Consider the following 18,223-nt stretch of genomic DNA (forward strand, 5'->3'; position numbering starts at 1 on the left):
GTAACATAAGAACTCTAGACCTATCTCCTTTTCTGTAAGGTTCAGTACCACAGAATTCTATTCGTTTTAGTCCTGTTGTGACAAAATTGCTTAACGTTTGACTAATCCTGTGATTAGTCAAACTTTGGTGCCAATAATTTTTGGCTGAGCAGGCTGAAAGTCTCAATTAATTTTCAGTTTTGCCGTATTTTTCCTTGTCATTTCATCTTTCATATTTTATTATTTACTCCTCAATTTCATTTTTGCTACAGGGTTACTGCCAGTTCAACCTAATTGGGACCTTGGGTTTATACTATATCTGCTTTTCAAAAAGGTCCCTGCTAGTCTATTAATATTAATAATATAATAACAAAGACATTAAATTATTTATCTATAATAACTGTTTCCTGCAGTATGCTTTGTTGTCTACCTATATTGTAAAATTTTCCGTCACTCTAAAGGATGCACATTTCACCTTAAAAATTAAAACCAAACCTATAAATCAAGTGATGGTTTATCATTAACGGTTTATGTTTACTAGAGATCTTAATGGTCACATTCTGGAGTTGAAAATATGATTTTTCTACATTTTAATGGATGCTTTAAATGCTCCTGACAATCACTTCCATAGCAAATGAGAGATTGGTAGATCTAGGGTGCTATTCCGCGGCGGCCTACACTATAGCAGTTGCGGTGTTTCTATGGAGTTTTACCTCCTGAACAAAAATTTTAAGTAATATTTAATCGGACGACTGTAATTAACCCCCAGGGGCCAGTACTAAACACGGCAAAATACATTGGAAGCCCCAATCCCCAGTGGACGTATCTGCGGTTACGTTCCTTGCAGTCCGTGCGGAACTATTCTGTAGAAATACCAAAAAAATGTGGTTCTCCCACCCAAGAAATGGTTCCCACAAGGACAGTGTCCCCGAAATTGATGGCATATGGTGGGGGTTGGATTTTAAGTAAAATATAAATAATTAAATAATTTACAATGGTTTTATGGGTTAGACTGATCTATAACACGTAAAAAAAAAAAAAAACTATTGGAACAACCTTAATTTCGGCTCAAGGGAATTGTGTAATAGTAAACATTTTAAATTTACCTATAAACTGCTGCAATTAACACATGATGGCACCTTTACAAGGGAAAATTATTATCTTATATATATAAACATATTAATATATAATTAATCGTCAAGAAACTGTTATTTAATGAGATTATAAATAATAAAATGTGCCTGTAGAATTGTTTAGTTTCTGAGAGAGAGAGAGAGAGAGAGAGAGAGAGAGAGAGAGAGAGAGAGAGAGAGAGAGAGAGAGATAGAGAGAGAGAGAGAGAGGGGGGGGGGGCGAGGGAATTTAATGTCATCATGCAGTGACCCTCGCGTGATGCACTGTGTATGCATTAATGAAGAATGCAAGCAATTACAGCGTCTCCATCCATTTCCTGTACCTCAGTTCATTCTCCCTGTCTTCGAGTTTGCTGTCCAACTCCCCCCTTATTGTTCTAACCGATAAATGTCCGAAAATGCTCCACGTACAGTACTTGATTTCAAAGCCTAAATTTCAGATAAGCAAATCTTACGTGCACACACAAAAAAAAGTCCGCAGACACGAGTGAATAAATTTCGTAAGACATCCGTAAGTAGACAACATATAATTACGTAGTTATACGATCGTTCGGTCGTTACCAGGGTTGTATTTCTTCACATAAATGAATAATTACTTATAACCATGAGCAAAAGAACAAACAAAAGTGGAAATCCAACTGCATTTACGTAGAAAAGAACACATTTGTCCTCCTTATTAATTACGATTCACGTATAACATCTACATAAGATCCCACCAATCACAATATGGCTTAATTAAAGTCTGTATATATAAATAATTCAAGAGAAATAACTCATTAATTCGCCGATGATAATGAGGCCAAAGACTGGATATTATTGACTCGATCTGACCAGGTTCTGATAATAGAGAGAATTGCATCATATATCGCCCAATGGATTTTCCAATAAGTTCCAGTCCTAATTATTCATTTTTATCCATCGTATTATTTGTATAATAAACTTTGGCTAGTGTTCTTATATGGTTAAAATTGCCCTTAAAGTCGTTCTGAATAAATGTATGGGATTCCGAATAACCCAAGATCAATTTAAATGAAATTTCTATATTAATTTTTAAAAAAATCAACGTAGTATGAGGTTCAGAATAACATTAACACTTCATGTGACTTTTTAAACTGAATGTGAACGCTAGAAAAAATGTTGTTGAGCGCCATTGGAGATAAATGAGTAATTAGAGTAATTAATATTAAAAGTGAATAAATCAAGTGTAACACATAATTAATTATTATTAAAATAAATGATAAACAACATCTTAACGATATCAGTCTTCACGAAAAATTCGACCAATCAAAAACCGGCTACGAGGCTCCAGGTGAAGTGTAACCAATCAATGACCGGCTACCAAGCTCTCGATAAAATTGAACTAATCAAAAAACGGCTTTAAGGCTTTAGTTAAAATCAGACCAATCAGAGAGCGGCTTCCGAGCTCCGCCCTCCGCACCGAAAGTCAACAGATCGCAGATAAACATCCGGATGTGACAGTGATCAGCTGATCGTGAATAATGTTGGTCACGTAAATAACTACGCTGTTCATTTTGATACAAAATGTGGGTGAAACCGGAGGAAGTGCTCATTTCGGGCGGGTTCTGGTGCGTATGACGTCATGTAACGTTTGTTTGTATTTCATTTGGGGGTGGGCAGATGTCCCGTACGTAAATAAACCATTTTTCCCCCGTAGTATTTTAGGACGGTCATTTATAGATGTCATGGTAAGGACGATGTCCTCGTGGTTTCGCGTCTCTATAAATCCTTAGGATCCTGCCAGCATTTGCACTCTTGGATTCGTAGGGTTGTCAAGTCAGGACTTTGTAGGATGCCCGAGGTTAGGTTTATGCCCACAGGGTAGGCAGGATTTCCGGTGCTCCGTGCAGGAACGAACCTAGGTACCTACTAGCTAGTACGTAGCCTAGTAGTAGGTACTACCTTGTAAATTTAGGAGCTTTTGTCAACCTCGAGATTATGAGTACTTTTCTTTTTATTTTGGTCCAAATTGTCAAGAGGTTTGGGCTACCTATGAACCTCCTTTTTACCCAGGGCATCTTTCCCTGATTTGTCAGGGGTGGGGCATTGGGTAAAATTGCGTCCCAGTCTATTTCAGTAACTAGGTAGGTATACCCCAATTTACGTGCAAAATGGGTGCCATGTTTACTACCTGTCCCTTTGGGATGACTGTTAAAAACATCAACAAATGAGGTAAATGTCATAAACGTAAACAAAAACATAAGTAAATGTCACTTAGGGTATTTCTAAAGAAAAGTTCCGCACGGACTGCAAAGAACGTAACCGCGAATACATCCACTAGGGGTGGGGCGTCCAATGTATTTCGCCGTGTTTAGTACTGGTCCCTGGGGGTTAATTACAGTCGTCCGAATATATTACTTAAAATTCTTGTTCAGGAAGTAAAACTGCATGGAAAAACCGCAACTGCCATAGTCTAGGCTGCCGCGGAATAGCAATATAGATCTATGTCAGTCGGTATTCACGTCGGCGACTGTTGGGAACCAGGCCATAGTATAACAGTATAAAGTTTTACCCTCTTAACTTAACCTAACCTATGATATTGTTATCTAACCTGGCATTGAAGGGGCCTTTCTCCTTTCTTTGGCCATTTGTGAGGTAGTTTATATACTCCCCCTACCCCCTCCCAGACTGCAGTTGACCTAGAAGCCAATGTATTGCGGGAAAAAAAACAAGCCTCAATATGTTTACAGCAAGTTTCAGATGTTAGTGTAGGAGGCAACAAGAAATCTAGAAAAATCAAGCTGAATATGTTACAGCAAGTATGGGATGTGATGGCTAGGCTAGCGTAGGAGGGAACAAGAAATCTTCAAGGTCAAGAACATTGTAGCGGCTAGGAGTTTGAGAAGAATCGTATAGTGCTAGGGTAAAGGGATCGTTGACCTGGCGTCGTGATTAACACGAAAATTTAACATTCTAAATTCTACTAGCAGTAATTTACTTGGTTTTGTGGTAATATTGTCTCTGGGCTGTGTTCCGTATACAACCAGGCAGCATTATGGGATGTTAAGATCTAATCTCTCAGTGGGGAGATGTATATTGGTGACCAATTCTAAGCACACAGTACATTCGTGGGAACAGTGTTTGAATTTCGTAAGCTTTAGTTTGGTCTAAATTATGTTTGTATGGTAGTTCCCTTTTGTTTTTGGTTAAGGTAAATGACAGAAAAGCAACATTTTGGCCAGAACATGGCCACCTTCCTGAAAAAGTAGTACTTCAATTCACTGCCATGAGCTTGAGGCAAGAGTTGTGGCCCATCCAGGCATTACAACGGGACCTCTATACTCCTCTCAAAGTAAGCGGTTTCTCCTAAATTATGAAATAATGGCATAATTCAAGTGCTTTTTCGGGAAGTGGCCACGTTCCAGGAGAGTTGGCTGCTATGTTGCTTCTTGGTCATATGCAATATGTTAAGAAGACCAAAGTCATTTGCACAATGTTAAAAAGACCAAAAATTATATGAAAACACAGTAAAGGATCCATAAAGTAATGAGAAAGAGGAACATTGACTTGAAATATGGAGTGTTGAGTTCTGAGTATGTACTACTGTCGTTGTTCTGAAATGCTACTTTAATTCGAAAGTTCTTAAGGATATTAGGAATATCTTTGAAACTGTTGCCTTGCCCCCATTTTGCTGTGTGTGTGTGTTTTGGTTTTTTGTATTTAGAGGACCACAATAAAAACTCATTGATTTTAGGAGTTGTTTATGTTATTTTGAACAAAAGTCTTACTTCTGAAAGGTTTCTGAGGTGAGAACCCCTTCCATGGTAGGACACAGCTTTCTGTGTGAGGTTAGGTAACAGAATTATAGGTTGGTTAGCATAGGAAATTGTTGATTGTAGGGGAAGTTAGAATAGGCTGGAACTAATTTCAAGTTGCATTTTACAATATTTTGATAAATTTCTCTTCTTGGGTAATGAGATCCTACATAGGAGGAATGTGCATTGCATTGTTTCTGCCCAACTTATCTTTTGTTTGGAGGGTATAAACTGTGAGTTGCTTAAATTTTAAGTTCTAAATGTTTGCAAAGTGTGAGGAGTTGATCCTTGGGAATGAGATACAAACATAATGACTTAGCCAGCCTCCTCTTTTGGGTTACTGTGCCTTTTATAAGAACCCCTGATTTCTCTTAAGTAAGCATGCCATAGTGTTTTCCTTTAATTAAGACATTAGATCATGCCTGACTGATTTCAAGGCTTCTTGAGGCTAGCTCTTCAAGTTTGATGTAAAATATTGTTTTTCCAACTAGAAAACTCAGGGTTTTTCACTGGAAGGTATATACTGACAAGTTTCCATAGTTCATAGATCCATTCATCAAGCATGTTGAATGAGTTACATGGCCTTGATCTTTACAAGCAATGTGCAGTGTAGTCTCCTCATGAGGTTATGGGCATGATGTAACCTGCTTGCAGGATAGTGGCCATTTGTCCAAACTTAGATGCTCCACTGATAGACAGTGCAAGGGCTTTTCGAGAGTTGTTTTCTTAGGCTATATTTAATACATAATGGTAAGTGTTTATTGTGGTGTGTTTTATGCCTACCTATTGATAACAAAAGTGATTACTTAGGCCAGGTTTTATATTCTAAAAAAAGTATCTTGTATAGATAGTGTGGCTTCTATAGTAGCGCAGAGCCATATTTCCTTTGGGCAGAATTAGGACAGGATTTGATTTGAGCAGTCATTAATTCAGTTTGATCGTATGCACACCTGAATTCTTCATTAGCCAGCAACCCTTATGTCTGTACAATAATCAGTTAGATAAACAAGGGGTGGTGTCCTGATGCTACCATAAAACTCTGTTGTGCCATTTGGCTCAAGGTTCTTTAGTGTTTCTTTGTCCAGATGTTCATGATAAGAAAATGCTCCATACTGCTTCTTGTAGTTTAAGATTTGAGTAATACTGTACTATATTTATCCTGATATCATCATAAGAACTATTTAGTATTCCATGTTTAAGGATTATTTTAGAATGTAATTCTTGAAAGTACAGTCCCTCTCAGTCCTTTATGTAAAATAAAATGGGAGAATATTTTAGAAATTGATCTCTTATTAGCATATGCTTTTATGGTTCAGCGGTGCTCTGCTATCACTAGTGGTTGCATTTTTGCTATTCTGCTATCTTGAAGTTGATAAGATAATGGCCCTAAGCTGTTATGTTTAGACTTATCATCCATTCATTATGAAAACTTGAGGGTGTGAACGCGATGTACATAATGCTATTGTTTTTCCCTTTTGATTAGGCCAAAATTTTAGGCATAAGTTGCCAACCCCTGGTTCCTGTACCAACCTAAAGATTACGATGGCGTGTCCAGATAGACTAGCTTTGGCCTTCACTTCTCATTAAAGTTTTATACAAGTTTTTCCAATATAAGATTGCTTTGTTTACGGTATTTTTCATAGCTTTGTTGCTTGAGTATATTAGAAGTATGTACGTATTGTACTTTGCAAGCGTACCAAACGATTGTGTGTGCTTGGCATCATTATACGTAGTACTGCATTTATAGATCAGCTTTTCAAGTTAGGTCTTCAAGATTTTGAATACAGAAGTGAAATGAAATATATATTTGTAGATATTTCTTCATGTTTGTTTTTACAAGCTCCATTTCCTTTGTATTTATCTTTCTAAATACTAATGATACTGTAATATACAGGCAGCTCATATAACTCTCCACTATGTTGGTTGTATGTTAAAATGAGAATTAAAATGTCTTATCGTATATTGAAATGAGAAGTACAATATTTAATAGTTTTTTTTTTGGCATGTCACGAGGTGCACTGTAGGCATTACTTAAGGCTCTTTGCTAAGCATCCCTTCAGCTCTTGCTTGCCACGCTTCTTTTATTCCTTTTACTGTACCTCCATTCATATTCTCTTTCTTCCATCAATTTCCCTTTTAGCTCTGAATGACCTCATAGGCCCCATCCCTAGGCCTTTGGCCTAAATTTGATATTCTGAACTAATATTTTTTTTTCCATCTGCAGGGACACAGAGGTTGCCAACACATACTTTCTGCTGCAGCATCGGAAGGGGGCAGGTCATGGGTCTCGAGGCTTTGCAGGGATCCTGGTGGGAACGTTGGACTCTGTTTTCGATACCAAGCCGCCCCCATATCGAATTTTACATCAGACTCCTTCCGCAGAGTTGTATTACAGTAATTTAAATGGGTTTCTTGTACTGCAGTGAACACCCCCTGTATTTGCGGACTCATGTATTCGTGGATTTCTCTCTCTGAAACATATAGGTACCCCCATTGTTTGCGGAAAATTCGCTTATTTGCGGAATTTTTCTACGAGAAATATCACACATTTCCTGATTTTTTTAATTAATTGCATCATAAAATACTATTTATTTATTTATTTATTTATTTATTTATTTATTTTTTTTTTTTTTATAAAAACTATTTAAAAGACCAGGTATAAACATTTTTAGTGGGTTCTTCTAGAGTTTTAACTAACAAAATATGCCCTTTTCAGTCTTTTAATAGGGGTTTCTTGCATGTTTTAGCTATTAACTGGTTCTAGCTATTCGGCGGGGGGTCTGGTACCTATCCCCCGCAAATACAGGGAAACACTGTATACTATCTTATTTTGTTTTGTATCCGTTAAGGTATGATGTGCCAACAACTATGTGGCTGCCTGGGATCCACTTACAGTAATTGTTTCATTTCTATCTTTGTGGAAAGGTTAAACTTCACCCTAAGTTTCAGGTGACAGTCTGATCTGCATTTCATAATCACTGATACTTTGTAAGCTATTGTAAGGTCACACGTTGCTCAAATGTGACGAGAGAAGAAAATGAATTCGTACCTTTGGAACTCTCAGTGGTAGTGCATGTAGCGTCACTAATAGCTAATTCGTGATAACCCATGTTACAAGGGTCTAAGCATATAGTTTTATTGTAGTGTCTTACCGAACAATTATAGAGCCGTGATTTCCACGAGCGGCAGGATACTAAATTCAAATTTAGCGCGTCGGGCGTCGCCAACACTGGTGGTGATGACGTCATCTCCCTCCACTCGCGGGAGAACCAGGTACAACTGCCCAGGTGAATCCAATTCTTTTCCTGCCGGCGTCCGGTGAACATCGGTGGTCGGTGCGGTTGGATGACTTTGCTTCGCTTTTTTTTCTTGTGGAATTGATCTTCGGAATTGGTGAAGTACTCTTTTTTTGGCGTTGTGGTTATTTTGCTTTTTATTTAGGCGTTGCCATGTCGGATTCTAGTCCGTCGGGAGTTAGGTTTTGCATCTCAGGATGTAAACTAGATTATCCAAGTTAGAATATGATTCTCACACTAAATGTGTTAAGTGTAGGGGGTGGGGACAGGTTTGTTCAGCAGATCGAACATGTAACGATGTAGTGATTGGACTGATTCTCAATGGAAGTTTTTAGTTCATACTCGGAGAAATTAGCTAAAGACAGAATTAGAAAAGCAGCGCTTAGGGAAAGTAGACTTAGCTCCGCTTCGTCTTGCGATGCTTCTGTTCCTTCTGTTTCTCCTCAAATTGTTATGTCTCCTTTAACTACACCTCCTATTCCTCCTACTAACCCGCTTCTCCGGCTTCCCGTGTAGTTTCTTCCGACACCATTGCCAGTCTGGAATCGAGGTTAGATCAGAAATTTTCGGTACTAGCGAATACGGTTTTGCAACTTGGTAATTCAGTTAAGACGTTTTTGGAGAAAGCGGCTTCAGGTAAGAGTGTAGTTGAGGGTGCGTCTGTCTGTCCTGACACGTCTCCTAGACAAAGGTCACTGTCCAGCTCCCCCGCACCGGGGAGAAGACATACCAGAAGTCCAAGGGAGTCGATCGGGATTTGCCCACAGACAGGCGCCTCTCTTGTTGAGCCTGTTGCGCCTCAACAGGGCTCGGTTAAGCGTTGGAAAGGTGTTGCGGTCAGACGCCTTTCGAATGATTCAAGCGATTCGTCTCCGTCGCGCGGCGCTCTTGGCGAGATTCGCCCGTTTCGCGTCCTTAAAGAGGCGTTCAGGCGCCGATTCTTCGCCTCCTCCAGTCAAGCGGTATAAGGAGCCTGAGAGTAGGGTTGCGCCGCGGCCGTTAGCGGCTCGTTCGTCGCCTCAATCTGTGCCTTTTTCGGCTCCATCTACTAGTAGAGATTGTGGTTTTAGCGCTGTAGCTAGCAGTTTCTAAGGGTGTTTCTTTAGGCGGCTTTTTTGTCTGTTACGCCTGATGCGCCTGTTTCGCCTCGAATTTCGGCGGCTCCGAGTGAGGCGCAAGTAGTTTTTCCGCCTCCTGCTGAACATTTAGGCTCTTCCAAGCCTACGTTAACTGTTTTTGATTCGTCTCTGGCGCCTTTGCGCAAGCAGTTAGAGATGTTAACCAACTGGATGAATGAGTCCAAGGGTGGTTCGAAACCTTCAGATCCGGTTGTAGTTCCGTCTACTTCTTCGGCGTATCGGAGAATGAAGAAGAAGTAGAGGGAGGAGGATTCACATCACCTCTCGTGTTATTCACGTCTCTTAGATTTCTTCTGGTATCTTATCCAGATTATTTTGAGAAAGCGGCCCCGCGCTCCCCAACTTCGACTTTTTTGATGAGGAGGAAAACTTCAGACCCTCTCCTTCCAAAACTTGTTCTATCTAAAGCGGTTAGACATTCGTTGAAAGAGACGGAGAAATGGATGTCTATGAAAAGAGACTTAGGGAAGGCTCTTTTTGCTTACCCTCCCTCTAAGTTGCTTCGTAAGAGGTATAGGTTTTATGTAACTGGGGAAGGCTCCTTCTCTGGGAGTTTCTGCCTCCTCCCAGGGAGACTTCTCCAGTTAATCGACTCCTCTAGAAGATCTGCTTTCGCCGCAGCGAAAGTTTTCTTTACAGCGCCTGAGTTGGACCACGTTGTAAAGAATCAATTTAAACTTTTGGAAGTCTTTAGCTTCCTTGATTGGACTATTGGCGCTTTAGCGGCCAAGATCGAAGACTGTCCTTCTCTTTCTCAGGAGTTAGCGGAGGATTGGATTGGTGTTCTGTCCTGTGCGACAAATCCATTAGGGATGGATGTGATGAGTTAGCTTCGCTCATCGCCTTTGGTACCCTTAAGAAAAGGCAACTTTGGTGCTCCTTTGCTTCTAAAAGGGTTACGTCCCAACAGAAGTCTGCTCTCTTGTTTGCTCCTTTTGTGAAAGATAACCTCTTTCCAGACGATGTAGTGTTGTCAATTTCGTCTGCGCTAGATAAGAAATCTACTTCGGATTTTTACTGGCACAGTCTACTAAGAGACCTAAAGCTCCTGTGGAGACTGTTTCCTTCGGTTTCTCCTCTGGCCCAAGCGCCTTTTCGAGGGAGAAAACCCAAGCGCTTCTTTCGGCCGAAGTCAAATTTTGCGACCTTAGTCTAAGGTCCTCGGCCAAGGTTAACAAACCTTCCAAATGAAAGCTCGGTTCTTCAATGGCCCCAACAGTGGGAGCCAGGCTGGCGCTGTTTTGGGAGGAATGGGAAAACAGAGGAGCAGAAGCCTGGGTAGTGCAAGTACTCAAGTTCGGCTATCGTATTCCTCTCGTTTCACCTCCCTCGCTCTCACCTGTGCCAATTCCATTCCAGGCATACTCTCCGGGCTCAGACAAATTTTCTGGCGCTAGCCGCAGAAGTGGAAGCGCTTGTTTCTCAAAGAAGCGATAGAACAGATAGAAGGGGATTTTCCTCCAGGCTTTTACAATCGCCTTTTTGTAGTTCCCAAGTCATCAGGGGCTGGAGGCCGGTTTTGGATGTGAGCGCCCTGAACTTGCATGTCCAGAAAACAAATTTCATATGGAGACCACTCGGTCGGTTCTGGAGTCCATCAGACAGGGGATTGGATGGTCTCTCTGGACATGCAAGACGCTTATTTTCACATTCCGATACATCGCGAATCTCGGAAGTACCTGAGGTTCATGTTCGAAGGCAAGGTGTTTCAGTTTCGGGCGCTTTGCTTCGGACTAGCGACCGCTTCCTCAGTTTTCAATAGCTGGTCACCAGGGTTCTATCCCCGATAGGAAGCTGGCTGCACATATTAGGAGTAAGAATCTCCCTCTATCTGGACGATTGGCTTCTCCGGTCGGAATCAGAGAGTCGTGCATGAAGGACCTTGGAACAACTCTGGATCTTGCCAGAAAGTTAGGAATTCTGGTCAACAACAGAAGTCCCAGTTGTTCCATCTCAGAGCATCCTTTATTTGGGGATGATTCTGAATGCTCAAGTTTTTCGGGCTTTTCTGTCCCCGAAGAGGGTTCAAGGCTGTCTGGAGACAGTTCAGGAGTTCTTGGACAAAAGGTAAGTTCTGCCAATCAGTGGATGAGGCTCCTGGCAAATTGACGTCAGTGGAGAAATTTGTGACGTTGGGAAGACTGCACATGAGACCTCTGCAGTTTTCCTGAGAGCCTCTTGGTGCAGGAAGACACAACCAGACTCGATTACCTTTCCTGTCACAGATCAAATAAAAGAGGACCTAAGGTGGTGGCTCTCTCGAGCAAGGTTGGAAGAAGGGTTAGATTTAACGACCCATCCTCCCGAACCTACAGTTTCTTTTCCGACGCATCGGACACAGGTTGGGGAGCCCTACTGGGAAATCAACGGACTTCAGGAGCTTGGTCGGAGAAGGAGAAGAAGTTCCACATAAATGTAAAGGAACTGTTAGCAATTTTCTTGGGGCTCAGACAGTTTCGGAGCTTAGTAGAAGGTCGAGTAGTGGCAGTGCATTCCGACAACTCCACGGCTCTCTCGTACGTGCGGAAACAGGGGGGGACTCAGTCTTTCTCTCTGTACGAGTAGCCAAGGATCTCCTCCTGTGGTCAACGAAGCGAAGGTTCAGCTAGTCCCGAGATTTGTTCCGGGAAAGATGAACGTCCTGGCGGACGAGTTAAGTCGTCAACAGCAAGTGTTACCTCTGGAGTGGACTTTGGACAACAAGATTTGTCAGAAACTTTGGCGCCTTTGGGGACGACCGTCAATAGACCTGTTCGCGACATCAAGGAACAACCGTCTTCCTCTCTTTTGTTCGCCAGTCCCAGATCCTCTAGCTTGGTCGGTGGACGCAATGCTGTTGGATTGGTCGGGTCTGGAAGCTTATGCATTCCCTCCGTCGGTCCTAATAAGAGAGGTGCTGAACAAGTTCATGTCGCACAGCAATGTAACGCTAAGAACGTAATCGCTCCCTTTTGGCCCAGGAAAGAGTGGTTCCCGGACCTTCTCCAGTGTTAGTAGACTTCCCCAGACTTCTTCCTCCAGAGAAGTGGCTTCTCAAACAACCTCACTTCAAGAGGTTCCACCAAAACTTGTCCGCTCTAGCTCGACAGGGTTCAGACTGTCCGGATCTTGTCAGAGCGAAAGGATTTTCAAGAAGAGCTGCAGAAGCTATTGCTCGTTGTAGGAGAGAGTCTTCTAACAAACTCTATCAAGGGAAGTGGAGAATCTTCAGAGAGTGGTGTAGAAGTGCTAAAGTCTTTACTTCTGCGACCTCTTTAACAGAAATAGCAGATTTTCTTCTATTTCTTAGGAACTCTAAGAAACTGGCTCCTTCGACGATCAGAGGATATAGAGCCATGCTCTCTTCGGTTTTTTCGACATCGAGGTTTGGATATTTCCTCCAATTCAGATCTGTCGGACCTCATTAGGTCTTTCGAAACCACTAAGCTCCCGCAAGATACAGTGGCTTGGAACTTAGATGTGTGCTTAAGTTCCTCATGGGGCCACCGTTTGAGCCTTTGAAGTCGGCTTCACTCAGGAACTTGACTAAGAAGGCACTCTTTCTTATTGCACTAGCTTCTGCTAAGCGTGTCAGCGAATTGCACGCTATAGACAAAAGAGTCGGTTTCTCTCAAGGCAATGCTGTATTTTCGGTATCTTTGACCTTTCTAGCCAAAAATGAGATCCTTCCTAATCCTTGGCCGAGGAGTTTTGTGGTAAGGAACTTATCTGATTTGGTTGGACATGAGGAGGAAGAAAGCTCTTATGTCCAGTCAGGGCTATTAAGCAGTATCTGTTTGCCACTAAGGGTATTAGAGGACAATCTTCTAAGCTCTGGACCTCGGTTCAAAAATCCCTCTCGTCCTCTTTCTAAGAATGCTATATCGTTCTTTATTAGAGAGCTTATCAGGGAAGCTCACTCGCAGTCCGAGAACGACAATCTTTCCGTTCTGAGAGTTAAAGCTCACGAGGTTAGAGCAGTGGCAACTTCTTTAGCATTCAGAAAGAATTTATCTTTAGCTTCGATTCTTCAGAGCACGTTCTGGAGATCGAATTCGGTTTTTGCGAGTCATTATCTCAAAGAGATAGAAACGGTTTTCGAGAATTGTAAAACATTAGGTCCTGTGGCGGTTTCTGGCATGGTGTTTGGGAGAAACGGCACAGGGGTCGTCACCTCTATGCTAACTTTTCACCTTGAATAGGTTGTCGAGTTCAAGGGAAGCTGGGGGTAACTGAGTACCTGGGATACTCCACCAGTCTGTTAGGTCAGATTTTTACAATGGTTGGGTATATATGTTAAATCTGTGTTGTGACAAATGTTTTGTATGATTGAATTCTGGTCTTAGCCCAGGGCAAGGGCAATCTTTGTTGTTACTATCCTCCGTCAGTCAGCCTTGACTCGCTTGAACTACGGAAGGATTCCACTCCTGTAGAGGCTAACTTTGGTCAAATTCCAATTCCTCTACAATAGTAAGAAGAGCACCGACCAGAGGCAGTAACAGTCTGCTGTAGCTCTCTTACAAGGTAAGGTACAACAGACACCTTGAGTGTTTACTGGTATTGCAATAAATGTAACCATTTAAAAATACTAGTGGTCCCACTGAATCCCACCTTCCCATAAATGTGTAATCAGCTCTATAATTGTTCGGTAAGACACTACAATAAAAATGAAATTTTCATTATTAAAAATGAAGTTTTATTGTATACTTACCGAACAATTATGATTATACCCACCCTCCTCCCCTTAGGTGGATGGAGTGCAGAAAGAATTGGATTCACCTCGGCAGTTGTACCTGGCTCTCCCGCGAGTGGAGGGAGATGACGTCATCACCACCAGTGTTGGCGACGCCGACGCGCTAAATTTGAATTTATTTTAGTATCCTGCCGCTCGTGGAAATCACGGTTCTATAATTGTTCGGTTAAGTATCCATAAAAAAACTTCATTTTAATAATGAAAATTTCATTTTTATTTGTTTTCAGTTGTCGCAGTCTCTCTGAAGAAGGAAGAGATTGATGAAAATTGGGTGTGGTTGGAGAGGAACCTCATGACGATTTTGGCGACGTTCGACAACGACGAAGATGTGACGGATTTCGTCCGTTGTAAAATTGAGTCGTTGGTTGCCAATTCTACGGTCACGGATCCTCAAAGTACGCCAGGTACAAAGTCTTTTGTAATTTCTGATTTTTTAAAAGTGTTCCCGTTTGTAGTATATTTCTTTTTTAACAGTGGTTACTGCATTGTTTTTCTCCCTGCAGGGGGTTAGTACCTTCAGTGTATCCCACAGTGGTGCAATTTAGGCATTTTCTTTTCGGGTCGACTGTGTTCGCCCGTGAAAAGGATCCTGCTATCCACTTTTCTAGTATAAATTGAAAGGGAAGAACTCTAAATCGGCAAGGAGACCTGTAAATAGTGGCTTTCACACGCCCTGTACTTTATACCCGACGCCCTTGGGTGCTCGCGCAAGGGTAGTAACCTCTGCATACCAATGCTAGCTTTTTATCTCTGGTATATTTAGAAACTATACAAGAAAAGTGGATAGCAGGATCCTTTTCACCGGGCGACACAGGTATCTCCCCAGAAATAGATTTTTCCTTCGTCAAAATCCCTTACTTAGGGTTCTTTTAGTGTCCCTTCAGCCCCTAGCTGCAACCCTTTAATTCCTTTTACTGTACCTCCATTTTGTATTCTCTTTCTTCCATCTTACTTTGCACCCACTCCTAACAATTGTTTCATATTGCAACTGCAAGGGTTTCATCTTGTTACACCTCTCAGACCTTTTACACTACTCTCCATTCACTTATTTGCATTCCATTTTATTACATCATTAATTCAGTACTACAGGCAGTCCCAGTTTCATTAACTGAAACTCAGTGATGTATGGTGCCATAATGGGGGCTTATGGTGCTGATAACCTTTGAATATCTCTTAACATTTCTGTTGATTTATGGTTTAGCTTAGTGTCTGTTATTGATAGTACATGTTGCAGAAGATAATGACTATTGGCCAAGAGTATGTTAATTTGTTGTACTGATATTATTAGGACAGTTTTGATAGAGCAAATACTTGTATGGTGCATTTTTGATTTGGAATTATTTTATAATTTTTTGAGTTTGCACAGAAATGTGCATGGAAAATTCCCATTCATGTGAAAGTGTGGTGGTAGTTCTTATTCGTATGAGCTGAACAATTGCTGTCAGGTCCTGTATATTTACCTTTATGCATGTTCTTAAACTTCATAGTTACGTGAGGTACCTTTAAACCAAATCAAAGTGCTGAGTAGTGGGCTGTTGTGAGTAAATTGAGTTTCAGATGGGTCCACATCTCCTCGCTGAAGTGTATGTTCTGCTTTCTGTTACAGATCCTGATTCAGAGACTTTCAAGGCAGTCTCTCATAAGTTCAGAAGTTATTCAATTTGCCTGATGGCGAAAAACTGGTGAACTACTATTCTTGCAGGCAAGTATCAAGTGTTGTCATATTCAGCATGCAAAAAAGTACACGGTACAAGGCTATTATTACGGAGCACAGAGTAAATTACAAGACAGTGGTGTCAGAATTTCTGGACCCTTGTAGGACCTATACGAAGGATTATTCTTTATAGGAGGAAGGCAAAAATGACAAAGAAATTGACCAGTCAGTCAGTCACTGAGAAAACAGATAAAGAGTAAGACTGCAAAAGGAAAAAGGAATAAATAGGGTGATTATTTATAGGAGAATTCAGGGCTCGTGTTGAGAAAATGATGAAAATAGAAGCCTCAGACATATTTATATCTGTGGTGAGATTCGAATGCATTTGTACCTAATGGTGCTCTTAGCTGTACTTATTTATGAGCGTTTGAAGAAAGAATATAGGTCATACTTGAATTAGACATGAAGAGGTACAGTTACCTTTCTTCTCGTTTTTATTGAAATTTGTTGAAAGATTTCAAACTCTTGTGCATAATATACAGAGAATTGATTCATGGATAGATTTTTGGAAATATTTACCTTAGGAACTGGCTGTTATGAGGATGTTGGTAGTTTGAGAATCTTTTTTGCTGTTTTTAAGTTAGGAAATGACAGGTAGAGGAACTTTTAAGAAAATTTATCTAAAGATTATTCATGTAGTTTGAATTATGAAATTTTATGGATATGCTATTCCCGTAGGGGATTAGTTCCATCAGTGGACCTCAGATGGAGTACTGTAGGCATGACAATGTTTTTTGGAGCATCCCTTTGGTCCCTAACTGCAACCCGTTTCATTCCTTTAACTGTACCTCCATTTATATTCTCGTTATACCATCTTGCTATCCACCTCCTCCTAACTGTTGGTTCATAGTGCAACTGTGAGGTTTTCCTCCTGTTACACCTTTCAAATCTTTGACTGTCGATTTCCCTTTTAGCACTGAATGACCTCATAGCTCCCAGCACTTGGCATTTGGCCAAAATGCTTTATTCTATATATGATATGATATGGCTAAGCTGTTCAGTCCTAAATTTTAATCCAAATTTCGATCCGTTACCTAACCCGGCCTTGGGCCCTTTTTGCAGCTATTGGCTGAACCGTCTTCCTCGCCAAGGGTGGCTATACTTGAGCGTCAATTATCTTTGCTTCTACTCGTTCCTCCTGGGCAAAGAGACGAGGGTCATCGTGAGATGGAGGGACGTCATCCTTCTGGACTGCACCAACGCTCTCATTTTCCCTGACAGCATCCGAGTCTCGACTCGAGACCATGAGGTAAAAGCAAAAAAGTTCCCTTCGATGTTATCGAGCCGTGGAACGATACCTTGACCAATAATGAAAACTGGAAAGAAAGTGTTCTTTGTTGATGACAAAAACTCTCGATACTGATCGTTTCAACTTGTTTCCTTGCAGCACTACTTCTCCATGCTACTCAGAAAGAAGGAAACTTATGAGTTGATGGAACAGTTGGCAAACATGGCAATGAAACAGTAAGTAAACCTGGGATGTGTTTGTCGTTAGTAAGTAGTCCTGGGCTATGGTTGGTGCTCAGTGTAGGTAGCACTGGTTTATCTCTTAGATTTATGGTGGACTCCCTGTATTCGGGAATTTCTCTGTGGACCATATCTACCCATTATTCGTGGGAAATTTGCCTTTTTTGCTGTATATTTCTATGAGAAATATTAAGAAATTCCAGGTTTTTATCAATTTCATAATAAATGCACTTTTTGTGATATCAAAAAAACCAGATATAAAAACTTTTAGTGTTTTCTTTTTTTTAGTTTTACCTACCAATATAGTCTGTATTCAGTGTTTTTACTTTAGGGGTTCCGACTATTTGTGGATTCTGACTATTCACGGGGGCGTCTGGTACACATCTCCCGTGAATGCAAGGGGACCACCGTAGCTCTCAATCTTTTAACGTTGACAGAATACTGAAAATACTTGATAATTTTTTTGCAGTGTGATCAAAGTTGGTCATATCCTCTTATCAGAGACATTACAAATTACCGTCAATATTTTTATCATATCAATTAGATGAATGCATTGTAGCTGTAAAAACCATGTACATCTGAAGAAAATTGCCTAAGAATAATGCTATTGTGTGAATGCAAAATGCACCCCATTGTGTACATACAGTGCGTGGTACTAGCTAAACACTTGAGTCAGTGAATCGAAGACAAAAGAAAATCGTTCTTTTAGAGGTTGATTAGAGGTCGAGGACTCCACACTGCTTGGGCTTAACAAGCTTCTTTTGGTGGACATTAAATTTGAAATGCTGTAATAAGTTTTGGTGATGTATTTTTCTTTACATACTATGAAGTTAATCAATCAGACGACTTTGTTGAAATTTTGAGTATTGCAAGGCTATCCAAAGGATAGGTTACTAGTTGAGCCACAGGCAAAGTGGTAACCCCCACAGGGGTGTAAAAAAAAAAATCAATACGTACAGGCATTCCCTGGTTTGCGATGGAACATCATTG

General features: G+C 40.9%; 1 protein-coding gene and 1 pseudogene across 3 annotated transcripts in view; one reads left to right on the forward strand and one right to left on the reverse strand.

The window, feature by feature from the left end:
• Window positions 1–18,223, reverse strand: part of LOC135204507 (hemicentin-2-like) — a 111,446-nt gene that overhangs the window by 20,830 nt on the left and 72,393 nt on the right. The gene's annotated exons all lie outside the window — the stretch shown is intronic.
• LOC135204911 (TBC1 domain family member 9-like) overlaps window positions 2,544–18,223 on the forward strand; it is a 42,417-nt pseudogene continuing 26,737 nt past the window's right edge.

Source organism: Macrobrachium nipponense, chromosome 47 (assembly GCF_015104395.2).
Source record: "Macrobrachium nipponense isolate FS-2020 chromosome 47, ASM1510439v2, whole genome shotgun sequence".
Taxonomy (NCBI): Eukaryota; Metazoa; Arthropoda; class Malacostraca; order Decapoda; family Palaemonidae; genus Macrobrachium; species Macrobrachium nipponense.